Source organism: Sciurus carolinensis, chromosome 2 (assembly GCF_902686445.1).
Source record: "Sciurus carolinensis chromosome 2, mSciCar1.2, whole genome shotgun sequence".
Classification (NCBI taxonomy): Eukaryota; Metazoa; Chordata; class Mammalia; order Rodentia; family Sciuridae; genus Sciurus; species Sciurus carolinensis.
The window spans coordinates 184189588-184202883 of NC_062214.1; the positions used below are offsets into that span (position 1 = coordinate 184189588).

The 13296-nt window shown below is 34.6% G+C and overlaps 1 non-coding gene across 1 annotated transcript; it reads right to left on the bottom strand.

Moving 5' to 3' along the window:
* Window positions 1-419: 419 nt before the first annotated feature.
* On the bottom strand, window positions 420-493 carry Trnav-gac (transfer RNA valine (anticodon GAC)). Its single transcript has one exon. It is a non-coding gene; the product is annotated as a tRNA-Val (tRNA).
* Window positions 494-13296: the final 12803 nt, after the last annotated feature.

Consider the following 13296-nt stretch of genomic DNA (forward strand, 5'->3'; position numbering starts at 1 on the left):
TATGTGGGCTACTAATCTGGCACACATTCCCTCTAATTCTACAAACCGCATCATATATTGCTTTTGGGCGATGTCACCTCCTGTCTTTGAATACAGTTTTGGTTATGTGGTCCAGCCAATCCTGACTGAGAGGCAGGAATGTGACTAAAGTTAGGCTCATCATTTTTCTCCCTAGTTTGACCCATATACAGGCCCACACAAACTATATGGAAATTTATTCATCTTGACTATTGCACCCTTTATTAGTCCCTAACCTCAAGATTTCTAAGGTTGCCCTAACTTCTGTCTGTCCACTCTTGGACATATTTCTTTGTCTTATCCATTAATTCTATGAAAGAACCTCTATTCTTTCAATAAATCAATCCCTATTCCTTTGTGCTCTTAAGACAAATTCTGTTACTTTTTTTTTTTTTTTTTTTTTGTGGTGCTGGGGTTTGAACCCAGGGCCTTGTGCTTGTCAGGCAAGCACTCTACCAACTGAGCTATATCCCCAGCCCAATTCTGTTACTTTTAATTAAATATTCAGAAACGTATACAATAGAAACACAGTAAGTTGTATTTATTAATAGAATAACAGTAACCATTCTAAATTTTTGTTTCATATAAGATCAATTCATTCATTAGTGGCATCAAAATTTATGTGTATTGGAGTGTCCCTTCCCAAGTCAATATAGTTTGAACTCACTTAAACTCTGATAAAGTTATTTAGATCTATATCAGCTCCACTCCCATCTGTGGTATGAAAAATAAGCTGTTTCTTTGTAACCTAGCAATGATTGGAAGTTTGTGTGACTGGGAAGGAATGTTTTGTAGGTGACCAGTCCTAACTATGGGACTCAAGAGACAAGTGTAGCCGATCAAAGACCAGGGATAACACTTCATGCCCTGAAAATCTCAGGGGTGCATAGAACTAAATACAAATTCTGAGGTGGGAAAAAGTAGTCATTCAGAATTCATTGCTCTTGATTTGCTGCTATGCCTTTCCTCCCACTGAAGAAAGAAAATGAGCAGAGAACACATAGCTCAAGAATGACTAATCAGACTTTGAAAAACACACACATACAACAAAATAGATCGCTAATTGCTAATAGTTCAGACCCTAATATGAGCTCAAGAAGTTCGTATTGGAAATTTAGAGATTATGTGGTGAGCAATTTAGAGAAAAGAGAAAAGAAAGGAGTCCTTCAGGAATGATTAAATCATTTAGCAAAAAATTATAAGCAAATCTATGGAGACAGAAAGTACATTAGTGGTTGCCTCAGGCTGGGAGATAGTAGTGAGAAGTGATTGCTAATGGAGACAAGACTGCCATGGGGGATGATGAACACGTTCTAAAATTAGGTTATGGTGATGCTGCACAGTTCTGTAAATATACTAACAATCACGAATATTATTTAAATAGATGTATTTTATTGTATTTAAATTATACCTCAATAAGGAGTTTAAAAATCATTGTCTGAAATTATCCTCTTTTGAATGACTGGAAAACTCCCAATGAAGGTGAACAAACTTGAGTTGCAGACATTCAGATTGGGGCGAAACACATAAATATCAGTAAGACATACCCAAACCAAAACCCACATTCACACCCTTTAGGTCAGAATAGATAATTAGTGGAAACAAGGGGCTGAACTACAAATGAGAAAAAGACATAGTTAGGAAGTAATGGATAGTGGATCTGAGCAGGAGCGAGTTAATTCAACTCCTCACTCTCAATGACTGGGTGGTGCTGTCCAGTGGGTGCATCCCAAATGAAGCATAGTTGTTTATCTGTTTTTTTCTACCTGCCCAGTATGAACTGCAAGAGTTCTTTATGCAGAATTCTTAAAAATACCCTTCGTAGTTTTGTATTTCCTTATCTCCATCTTGGTTAGTGTTCTCAGGTCATGGCTGCCAGCTAGTGCTTACTTCTGAATGTGACTACATGGGCCATATATGTGACTGTCCATGAGGTGCTGCAGTGATATCCAGATGTTTGGCTGTCCAAGGGATGCATGGTGTTAATTGCTTCTCTCCTTTAAGCCACTATGTTTGCAAGGCTAGCAGCTCTCATGGAGAATAACAAAGCTACTTATTTACAAATTATATATTAGTCACATATTTAATTTTTTCAATAATGTTCAAGTAGAAAATAGTTGAAATCAGAATGCTCAATTCCCTTAAATGGTCTTGTGTATCGTGCTTTTACTTATCAGATATTTTTTCAGCCTTTAAGGAGGATTCATATGCAGTCCACTCTAAAAGTTCTCATTTTCCAGCTAATAAACTTTGGATAGTTGGCCTTTAACACAGATATCAACTCACATTCTATGGCGCCTGTGCAGAGGATAGACAATTCCCACTTCTGCTCCTTCTAAGGAAGCATGTCAGATGGCAGGAGAGTGAGAGTGATATTGTAGAAATGCTCAAAGCAAACATACAGCAAATTATAAATGATTAGCAAAAATTAATTCATACCAGTGAATTTTAATTGAAACATCATTTACAACATGGAAATTCCTCAGAGAAACTTCTAAATGGTTCTGCTCTTAGATATGTAGAGGAGGAGAAAGAAGATGCAGAAATTTGAGGGATTTTGCTCAAGAATTATCAATGTAAATTAAAGTTGATTTTTCCAAGATTAAGAACATCTTTGATTGCTTGCATGGCATCCTTTTAGAACAGTACTTCTATCCAAATGGAATGTGCAAATGAAATTCTAATCAACTCAGAATTCACGTCAAAATACAGAATTTCACTTTTACTTGCAAGGTTCTACCAATATTTGAAAGCACCACCATGATTTTCAAAGCACTTTCTGTAGGGGAATAGCATTACATTGTTCCCACAACACCTGGGGAAATAAGTGTATAAATGCAGATTGATAAATGGAAGTATTAGTCATATGCTTAAAGCTGTACACTAAATGATAAATCTACCCATCAAACTAGGAATCTGTGACTCTGTGTCCTGAGCTTCTCCCTCATTTCTTCCTGATAGAAACACATGTTCCATGAACATTTTCTTCTGAAGTCTGCAAGGAAACAACCCTTACTTACCCAAATGTCCTTCTTTCATTTTATTTTTCATTCTCTGCCTCTTGGATATTTCTCTTGACATGTTTTCTATTTATAATTATGGTCCCATTGTAATTTTACGATTAATGTCTATCATGGACCCTTTCAAAACAAAGATGTATTTTCTCCTCTAGGTTATTTACACATTTTCCCCCACTGATTTCAAATCTCCTCTATAGTCAGTCCTTTAGTTATGGTACATTAAACACATTAAATTACTATAATCTACTTGTATCTATTAATTTGCCTTTTAATCATATTTACTTGTTTGAACTCTTTACCCTCATCTCTGTATCAGAGTAATTAAAAAGAACACAAGTACTTGAGTACTGAGAATAAGGGTTTACATAGCAAAACTTCTTTTTGCTTTTTCTCAAATTTTTAATGAACTATATTAATAGTGATAGAAATAAATGTATTTGAAAATTTGACTTTCTGAAACTAACATGTGATTTTAGTTGTTATTGTGATAAACCTAATGACATATTTTAACTAGCTTAGTATCTGGAGAAAATAAACATATGTCACAAATAAGCTTTTGAAGTTGAGGTCTTAAAATTGTATCATCCACATTAGTTAAAAAAAGGAGTTTTCTAATAAATGTAATAAAAGTAGTTAGCCATTCTGTTAATGATAAAACAAATGTAATAAAAGTAGTTAGCCATTCTGTTAATGATAAAACATGACTCTGACATGAATAGTGTTTTCTTTTTCTAATACAAGAGTGAAAACCAAATTAACCGAACAATAATCATTCAAGAAAACCCATAATATATAATCCATTTTCAGATTTGAAAATCATATTTTATTTCTGCTTAAGTTCCAGAAATAATATGAAATGAAATCTGGACCATCCATTGTAATCATGCCTAGCTAGTTAATTCAGACCTATGTCTTCAATTTTTCCAATTATAGAGTCAAGGAAGGCTTCAGGAATGAGAAGAAGCCCCCAGAGAGATTATCCATTCTACAGACACCCACCAAGTGATAACAGGACACCATTTTTAAAGCTTTGCTATCAAGGTCCTCTACATCTGTACCACAACACATAGGGCTAATATATTCAAGACTTACAGGCCTCTGATTTTAAGAAAGCTTATCCCAAGGCTGATGAGAGATCAGAGAAGTGAATTGTAGGGACATTCAGAATTTTTTTAGTGCAGATATATCTTCACTCCACAAGTCCATTTTTAAAAGTAGCTTATGATGCTGTAACCACTTATTACTGCAAAGGATGCCTTCTGAGATTTGACTCTGTGTCTGCAAGAAAATTTGCATACTTTCCAGTCTCCATTATCTCCCTTACTTTCCTAGAGGTGTGAGAAGAAACCACAACTTTGCAACACAAGAATAAACACCTTCAAGAAAAAAGGGTCTAGGTCCTAGAACTAATTGTCAAACTAAGCTGCATATGAGGAGAATTGGAGAAAATTTTAAAACTTGCAAATGCCCAGTTCCCAATCATGACCCAGTTAAATTGGATCAGAGTTTTAAAGCTATAAATCTTCTCCAATGATTTTAATGTGAACCAATTTAAGAGGTTAAATTGGAGACAATCAAGGTATATAATTAAAAAATAAAAATAAATTCAAAATAAATTGGCAACAGAGTTGGGATGACTTCTTTCTAATCAAGTCCTATTTTTGTTTCAATAAGGATTATTTCATATAAATTTAGAAGATATTACAAATTAAATGACTATTTAGCAAATTGCAACTGAAAAAGACACGGGTATATGTTTCAGTAAAGAAGGGCAATAGAAATCAAATTTAAACCCCCAAGGGGAGGAAATCACCAGGGTCAGTGAAAGTTTGTAGCCAGGGGAGATTATGTCACATATTTACATTATTATTTAATTGTATGTTAAACAGGATTTGTAAAATGAACTCCAAATCCAAATACCCCCACAGAGGCAGAGTGCTAAAATCCTTCATCTTGGGTTGACACGGATTAGAGATTTGAAAGCCCCCTTCTCCGTTTACCATGTCAAATTGTAAAAGGAAAAATAAAATGCTGATTTGAGTCTCTAATGAAAGGTAACTGTGCAGTTATTGGAAACACACTTTCAAGGCAGAGGCAGATCTGGTTACAGCACAGAGCGAGGTCTGCCTCTTCCTACCTATAGGTTTTGATGGAGAGATGGCTGTTTACTTTCATCTGGTTTTCATTTGAAAAATCCCATCTGTGCTGAGCCTGAAAGAATTGTAAAAATACTAAAGTTACAAGCATTTAAGTAAGGTGAACAGAATTTCCTGGGTTTACTTTGCTAAAATGATGTTTAAAGAAGATTTGGTAATGTAGGCTGTGAGACCACTATAATATACCTGCTACAACTAATTATGTGTCTGGGATGAGATGCAAAGCAGAGCTTCAACCCCAGAGAGGGGGGAAATATCCTGGCAACATTATGCATTTAAACTAAGTATGGACATTTTCAAAAGTGAATGTATTATACTTAAACTAATTATGCAAATCTTTGGATAATAGCGTATTTATGTGCCCTTTTATATTGTAATCCAAATATTGCTAAACACATAAAAGATGGAAATGATGGAGTGAAAGAATGTTTTCATATTTCAAAAAAGCTTAAAGTAAATAAAATAAACCAGAAAGTTCCCCTTTTAGACATACTCACAAAGATCATGTTAGCTATAAAAAAAACAATGTGTAGCTTCATTACACTGCATGAGCAAAGAAAGAGTGTCTCAGAGAAAAAAGGACATAAGAAAGAAGTGGAAAAATTTGTAAGTTAGATGGAAATGTTTCAAAAGGTATCTTTAGATTAGGGACTATCGAAGTAAAATTGAGCTTTTGGATCCAACATGACATCTAGGCAAGCAGTATCCAGTGTTATCTCAGACACACCATGTATATTAATGGAAAGTCTGGATATTTGAAAGGATTATGGAAATATTTCTAAAGTGCCCATTCTGGGATTCAAAGAAGTCAAGAGGTAACCGCTGGCCTTGGCCTGGCTTTTGAGAGATTATTCATTCATTTGATGAAGCTCAAACCAACTATTGGTTCAAGAGACACCTATATTATGAAATATTAGCCCAATTATTTTAAGTTTTGTGCAAGTTCTGCACTGATGAGTGGTTTGCCACCACTTGTCTTTCTAAAGATGAAAACACAATACCAACTTTTAATAGAGACCAAACTCAACCTCATATTCTCATCCCAGTGGACAGTATAGAAATGTACAGAAGTTCCTCATTTCCCTTCTCATTTCACACTTAATCATTATTCAGAAAGTTAAAAAAAAATCAAAACTGCAATGACAACAAACTAAGTAACATTGTAGAAAAGCAGAATGCAGAGTTATATCAGAGGTCTTTGCTAGCTGAGTGTCTTTCATCCACTGCATTATGGGAGTATCTATTCAGAGATGACATTCATTGAAAGTTTAATTCTTTTTTGGTGGGGATAGGTACCAGGGATTGAACTCAGGGGAACTCGCCCACTGAGCCACATCTCCAGCCCTATTTTGTGTTTTATTTAGAGGCAGGGTCTCACTGAGTTGCTTAGCACTTCACTTTCACTTAGACTGGCTTTGAACTTGTGATCCTCCTGCCCCAGCCTCCAGAGCTTCTAGGATTACAGGCGTGTGCCACCACACCCAGCTTGAAAGTTTAATTCTGTGGATACATTTTCTTAATAGTCACAACTCAGACGTGTCATAGCTTATAGGTAAACTGCCCTGACCTCCAGATTCTGATGAATTATAACGTGCATATTTTCCAGTAACCTTGCATAATGACATGTGCATTAAAAATATAGTATATACTCCTTTATGATTACTTAATGACTGCTTTCTCCACTAGTACCATAAGATCCTTGAAGGAAGAGATGATATCTTACTTGATTACCTAAGAGTAGGCATCAATAAATATTTTGTAAATAAATAAGACTGAGAATGAATATTTAAATTGTATTGATCTAGATTACTTTTAGATCCTTTAGGTGCATAGTATAATGGAGCTGAAAATACAGAGAATTTCCATATGCTCTCTACTCCCACACATGAATATCTGCCACTATCAATATCCCCCACCAGAGAGGTGTAATTGTAACAATCCATGAACCTACAGTGACATTATTTTCACTCAAAGTCCATAATTTACACTGGGATTCATTCTTGATATGAACAAAGACAGCTTGATGTCCCCCAAAACTCACATGTGAAAGGTTTGGTTCCCACTGAGAGAAGGTGGAAGCTTTCAGAGGCGGAGTCTAGTCGGAGGTCTTTATTTCATGGGGGCATGTCCTCGAGGGGAATTGTAGGACCATGTTCTACAATTATATCTTCCTGTTCTCTCTTTTGCTCCCAGACTCATGAAGGAAGTGAGTTTGCCCGACCTCAGGTTTCCATAATGATACAGTGCCTCCTCCCAGGCCCAAAGCAATGGGACCAACCAACCATGAAGTGGAAACTCCAAAGCTGTGAGTCAACGTACACTCTCTCTACAGGTTGAGTGTCTCAAGATTTGTTATAGTGACAAAAATCTCATTAATGGTACATCTTCTGGGTTTTAAAAAAGGTCTATTGCCATGTATATATACTGTCACAATATCATAAAGAATAGTTTTGCAGACCTAAAATTCTTCTGTGCTCTTACCGTTCATCCCTTCTTCTCCCTAACCTCTGGCAACCACTGATTGTTTTACTATTCCCTTAGTTTTGCCTTTTCCAGATAGGCACACATAAAATTATACCGTATCCAGCCTTTTCAGATTGGTTTCTTTCACTTAACAATATGCACTGAATTTCTTTTGTGTCTTTTCAAGACTTCAGATTTCATTTTTTTAACTCTGAAAAATAAGTAATTTATGGATGTACCACAGTTTATAATTATACATTTCCTTACTGAAAGATATCTTGGATGCTTCCAAGTTTTGACACTTATCCATACATCTGATATACACATCTGAATGAAGATTTGTTGTGTAAAAATAGGTTTTTATCTCCATTGGATAAATACCCAGGAGTGAGATTGCTGGATCATACTATGAGAGTATTTTTAACTCTTCCAAAATCTTCCAAAATGCCCATATTATTTTTCATTCCCACTAACAATGAATGGGAGTTCCTGTCTTCCCATATCTTCATCAACATTTTTTATTGTTAGAATTTGTGTTTTGAGCCATTTGAATAGGTATTGAGTGTTTTTCCATTGATTGCTCTTTTGCAATTTTCTAATGGCAGGATCTTAAGCATCATTCCATATACTTATTTATCATCTGTATACTTCCTTCAGTGAGATGTTTTCAGGTCTACTGCCCATTCTACCCATTTTTTTAATCATGCTGTTCATTTTATTATAGTTGAGCTATTATTTTAAACTAGGAAGATTTATCTGAAAAATAGTCTTTTAAAAATATTAACAAATGTGTAGTCAATAAATTGCTCAGTTCTCAGAAATATTGATCAATAGCTATTATATGTAATTTTCAGCTTAAGTGTTTATAATCTGTGCTTATTATATTGCTGAAATTTGCATTTTATTGGCAAATATTAAAAAGTAGCCAAACTGAATAGAGACTCTTATTATGTGCATCCTATGCTGCAATGCTGTGTAGAAAGCAAGGATTTTAGAAAAAACGATTCAACAGATCATTTAAAAAGTACAATAGAATTGTTTAATTTGCCTTGCTAAAAACTAAATAAATGGTAATGTGGATTTAATTGTAAGAGCCAAACACAAAAAATTGTATAATGAAATGAAATGGCACAGAAGCCACATGTCCCAGCATTACAATCTCCCAAGAAATATTCAGGAAGGGAAGATGTTGGCAATAATTGATACTCTTATTTAATGATACATCGGATGCTTAAAAATGCTATTTTGGAGAAATTTAATAAACAAAAAAATCAGTGAACTTTACTCACAGTTTTCTACTTGACATCCTTAGATCCTTGCTCTAGGACTTCCAAATATTATTCCTTCAGGGTAAACAAGGCCTTCTAGCCATGCCTCACTTTCTAACAGCTTGTTAGAAAATGAAAATGGAATTCTCAATTAGAAATATATACATAATGCTCAAGTTACGTCCAACTCCGAAAATGAAAAGGCTAAAAAATAGCAAATGCATTCCATTTACATAAAACAAACAGATTTTCCTCTATAGGAGGCATCTATTAAAGCACAACTCTGGCCAACCAATTAGAGCTTCAAATCTAAATAAGCCAAATGTCAGAGGTTTCTGGAAACCAATCTTGATTTCCACAACATGGAATTTAATATTTTAAAGGAAAGCAGAACAAAGAATACTATTAATGTCCAATACTATTAATATGCATACTACCTGAAGCTTAGGAAATTATTCGATAACTAAAACAAGTTTTATTGGTTAGTAATAGAAATATTAACACCTTTAGAGAAGTTTTTGAGATATGTTAATCATAATTTAAACACCATTGCAAATTGACAGCTATTTTTTTAAGGGCCCTTTTTGTAACACACTGGAGTTTATACTTAATGTTCACCATGACAAAGGGAAATGGCTTTGTCCTGTGAGTAAAACTGAATGATTCTAGTCTTCAAATCTGATATCACTCAGTCAAGGTCCAGGTTTCATGAACTCTGTGGTACATTCAGTTGATTCATTCTGTAATCTTTTTGGAAGCAGAGGTTTGCTTTGTTTTCCAATCGACAATATTTAACTGGGTGTTCAGTGTGTTTGGTGGAGTACATGGTACTTGTGCTCATGGGCCTCATAGTGTGTGACTGAATGTCTTGATTAGTTTATCAGCTGTATAAATGAAGAATTCCCTTTGTGTGCTCGTCCCTATGCTAAGCAGCTCTGCCTTCCTTCAGTATTCCCATGTGCTGGATGTTTTTATTGCCATTTCATGGATGGGGAACTAAGAGCTCCTAGTTCTTAGAGTTAGCAATGTTAGAATTCAATACCAGAATGCCCTGTTCTAAAAGCCAGTGTGATGAATTTCACAATTTTCCTGACATTGAATTCCCTTTAACTTCTTTAAGGGACTTTCAGTTTGCCTCTTTTTTTTTAATCACATTAAATCACCTTTAATGTAAATTTCTTTATATTTGTCAACAAAAGTCTTAGTGTATTTTTATGCAATAATATCTTTAGGAGAAACCAAGAAAAATAAATGAGGGACTTATCAAATATTTTAAAATGCTCAATATGCAGACAAGGGCAATTTTTGTTTGGTGAATATGTTGGGAACTTTAAAATTTTATGAAGGAAATACACTCTAGAGTGAATAAATGTCCATCACAATGACAACAGCAGTAACACAAGTCATTTACAACCTCTTTCCTCTCTAAACACTGTTCCCAAGGAGCAGATGCATTAGAACGGTGTTTTGTTCCTGGAAAATCAAAAATAACATTTATGGCAATATCAATATTATTTTTCATGCCATTAGATTTTTATCAAATCACTGACTATATGGAAGACAAGCTAGGTAGAAACATGATATAGAATTAAAAAAAAAAAAAAACTGAGAGTGAAGAATATGCCAAGTAGGCATTATGTGGTGGTGCTTATGGTCTGGTCTTGGAGGAAATCTCAGCTAGACATAGCTCCTATGTGTATGGTTCAGTGAGTTATTCTCTAGCAAAGAAAGTACTGGTGAAAATATGTTCTAGGACCTTCATGTTTTCCGACTTATTTTTCTTTGTTCTATTTTTTATTGGTCCTTTTTTAGTATGAATACTTATTTCTAAAAGTATACGATGTAGCCACCAATGAATATTTAATTAACACACTCTTAAATGATTAGGTAGGCACTTTTTTAACACCTTTTATTTGAGAAGCATGACCCTAAGGTCCTCACAAATAACAAATTTTATGTTCCTCTTCATAATACCTCTTTTCCCCTTAGTTCTCAGCGATATTAAGTCCTATTAATATCACTTTCTAAAAATGGTGAAATTGAGACAATCTATGGCTAAAAACTCAGGCAACTTTGTGAGGATATTGCTAATGGGGAAACCATGCACATGTGGGATAAGGAATACATGGGGAATCTTTGTACCTTCCTCTCTGATTTTTGCAAACTTAAAACTACTTTGAAATATTAAGTAAAAAAATTAATTAAAAAAAAACCTACTTAGCCAAGAAAACTTATCACTTACCAAGGTGAATTAGCAAGTAGCAGAAATCCGAATCTAGAATTCATGCTATTAATCATTATGCTACATAACTCTCACTTTGTAAGGGAGATTTTTCAAATTATTCAATTTAAAGAAATGTAATGGGAAGACAACTTCTTTATAAAGAGTTGATACAGAAACATTTTCTAGCAGTATTTTTAAAATTCATACTAAAAGTACTTTATTGGATCACATATAAAATTAAAGATTTAATGAATTTAGGGTCAGAGCTATGCTAAGAGAAAAAAACTTGCCCTGGTTCTTAGTCACAGAGATGTTAATATTGAAGCATGTTTGGAAATATAACTAATTTGCATTACATTTATCTTTTATTTTGAAATTAAAATATGTGCATTTTTCAAATGTACATTCCATCCACCTGTATATAATATTGATCACTCCAGATTTCAGAAGATGGAAATCTTGGTTGCCTAACTTACATGTGAGATTGTCTCAGCTCTCCACTTTTCTGAGAACAACCTTGGCTGGAAACTGTAATGAAGACTCACAGAAGATATTCCAGTCAATGTCGTGTGCCATTTCCTGCAGCCCTGGTATTGAAGGCACAGGTATTGTTGGAGGAAATTGCTTTACAGATCCAGGGGAAGGCACCATCATTTCTAATATACCAGAAGGTCACAGCATCAATGTTCATGTCAGATGGGGCTTGGGAAGGGTTTGCTTATGCTTGACTAAAGCTGTATGTTTAGTTTGAAACTACGGTGTATGAGAATACATAATTTATTTGTGTTATTGAATTAGCCAGAATTATTGATTTCCAAAGTATCTTTCCAGTTTAACCTGTCTTCATAGATCATGTAATTTACAGACAAATCAGATTGGTGATTCTTAGTCCACTCTTTTCTTTGGTTCTCCAAAACCTGGCATTAATTTCCTCAATTGTAAAGAGAACTTGGCTCACCAGAATGGCATCCTGTTGTATTTACACAAATAGGTATGTTCCTTATAAGAAATTCTGTAACACTTGTGATGGGAAATGACTACTTTCTCACCCAATATACTTTCAAAAAATTATATCAAGGGGGCTAGATTTCTAGGACTAGGATTTTGAATAATGCATAGCACATGTATGAACCATAAACAAAAACTATATTGGAAGTACATAATCAACATTTTAGCTTTTTATTATTTTCTTACTTTTTGAGAAGGAAACAAATGAAATAAGTCATATGTTTCAATCTGAGATAATAAACTGTCTTTTCAGAAAATATGTTATCTGGCTTATCATGTTGAATCTTGCATTCATGTGTGAAGGCTGGCATATTTTCTCTGTGGAGGGCAACACATTGTGTGGAAGTGTGCTGTAACCTTGATGCATAACTGAGTGTTACACACATATGCCGTGTGATTATTTTATTGTCCTCTGCCTACCAACCGGAGATGACATCAGACATCTTTGAAGTACTTATGGCCTACTAATTTCTTAACCTCCCCTGCTGGTCTTCCCTCCTATTTTCCTCTTCTCACTTGCTAGTGATAGAGGACAGGCCAGATTTTTGACATGAATATGAAACAAAAATGTATTATTAAATAAACCCTTTAAAGACATTCCAGCAGTAAATGCAATCACATTGTGGTGAAAAACCTCTTTCTCAACAGTTTCTAATTTATTTGATAGCAATTGGCATGTTCCCTTTCTCTCCCTCACCCTTCTACCTCACCCCTGGAGTCCTGACTCTTTTCAAACTGGTTTGCCACGGAGAGAGAGCCAAACATTTTGGACTCAAATAAAACTGAGAAAGATGGTGGAAAGTGCTCAGCTGTGAATTCTTTAAATGTTATAATAGGAATCAGATGAGCAAGTGACATCACTATGGCTCAGTCACTGCTTGGCAAAAATCTGTTCTTAATTTTTGAGTTGCCTAGAAGCAAAAATAATATTTAAGAGAATGGGTTATAAAACCAGTTTGTTAGCCAGTGTCATGTAAGTCAGTCTTTTTATCACTTTAAATATCTAAAAATATTCATGTATATTAATGAAACATTGGGATTTGAAGGAGGGAAAAAGGACAGTTGAACATCAAAATAAGTAGAGTTTATGTCCTCATTACTTAGGTACCTTGAGGGGTCATGATCATAGTTAGTTCTTA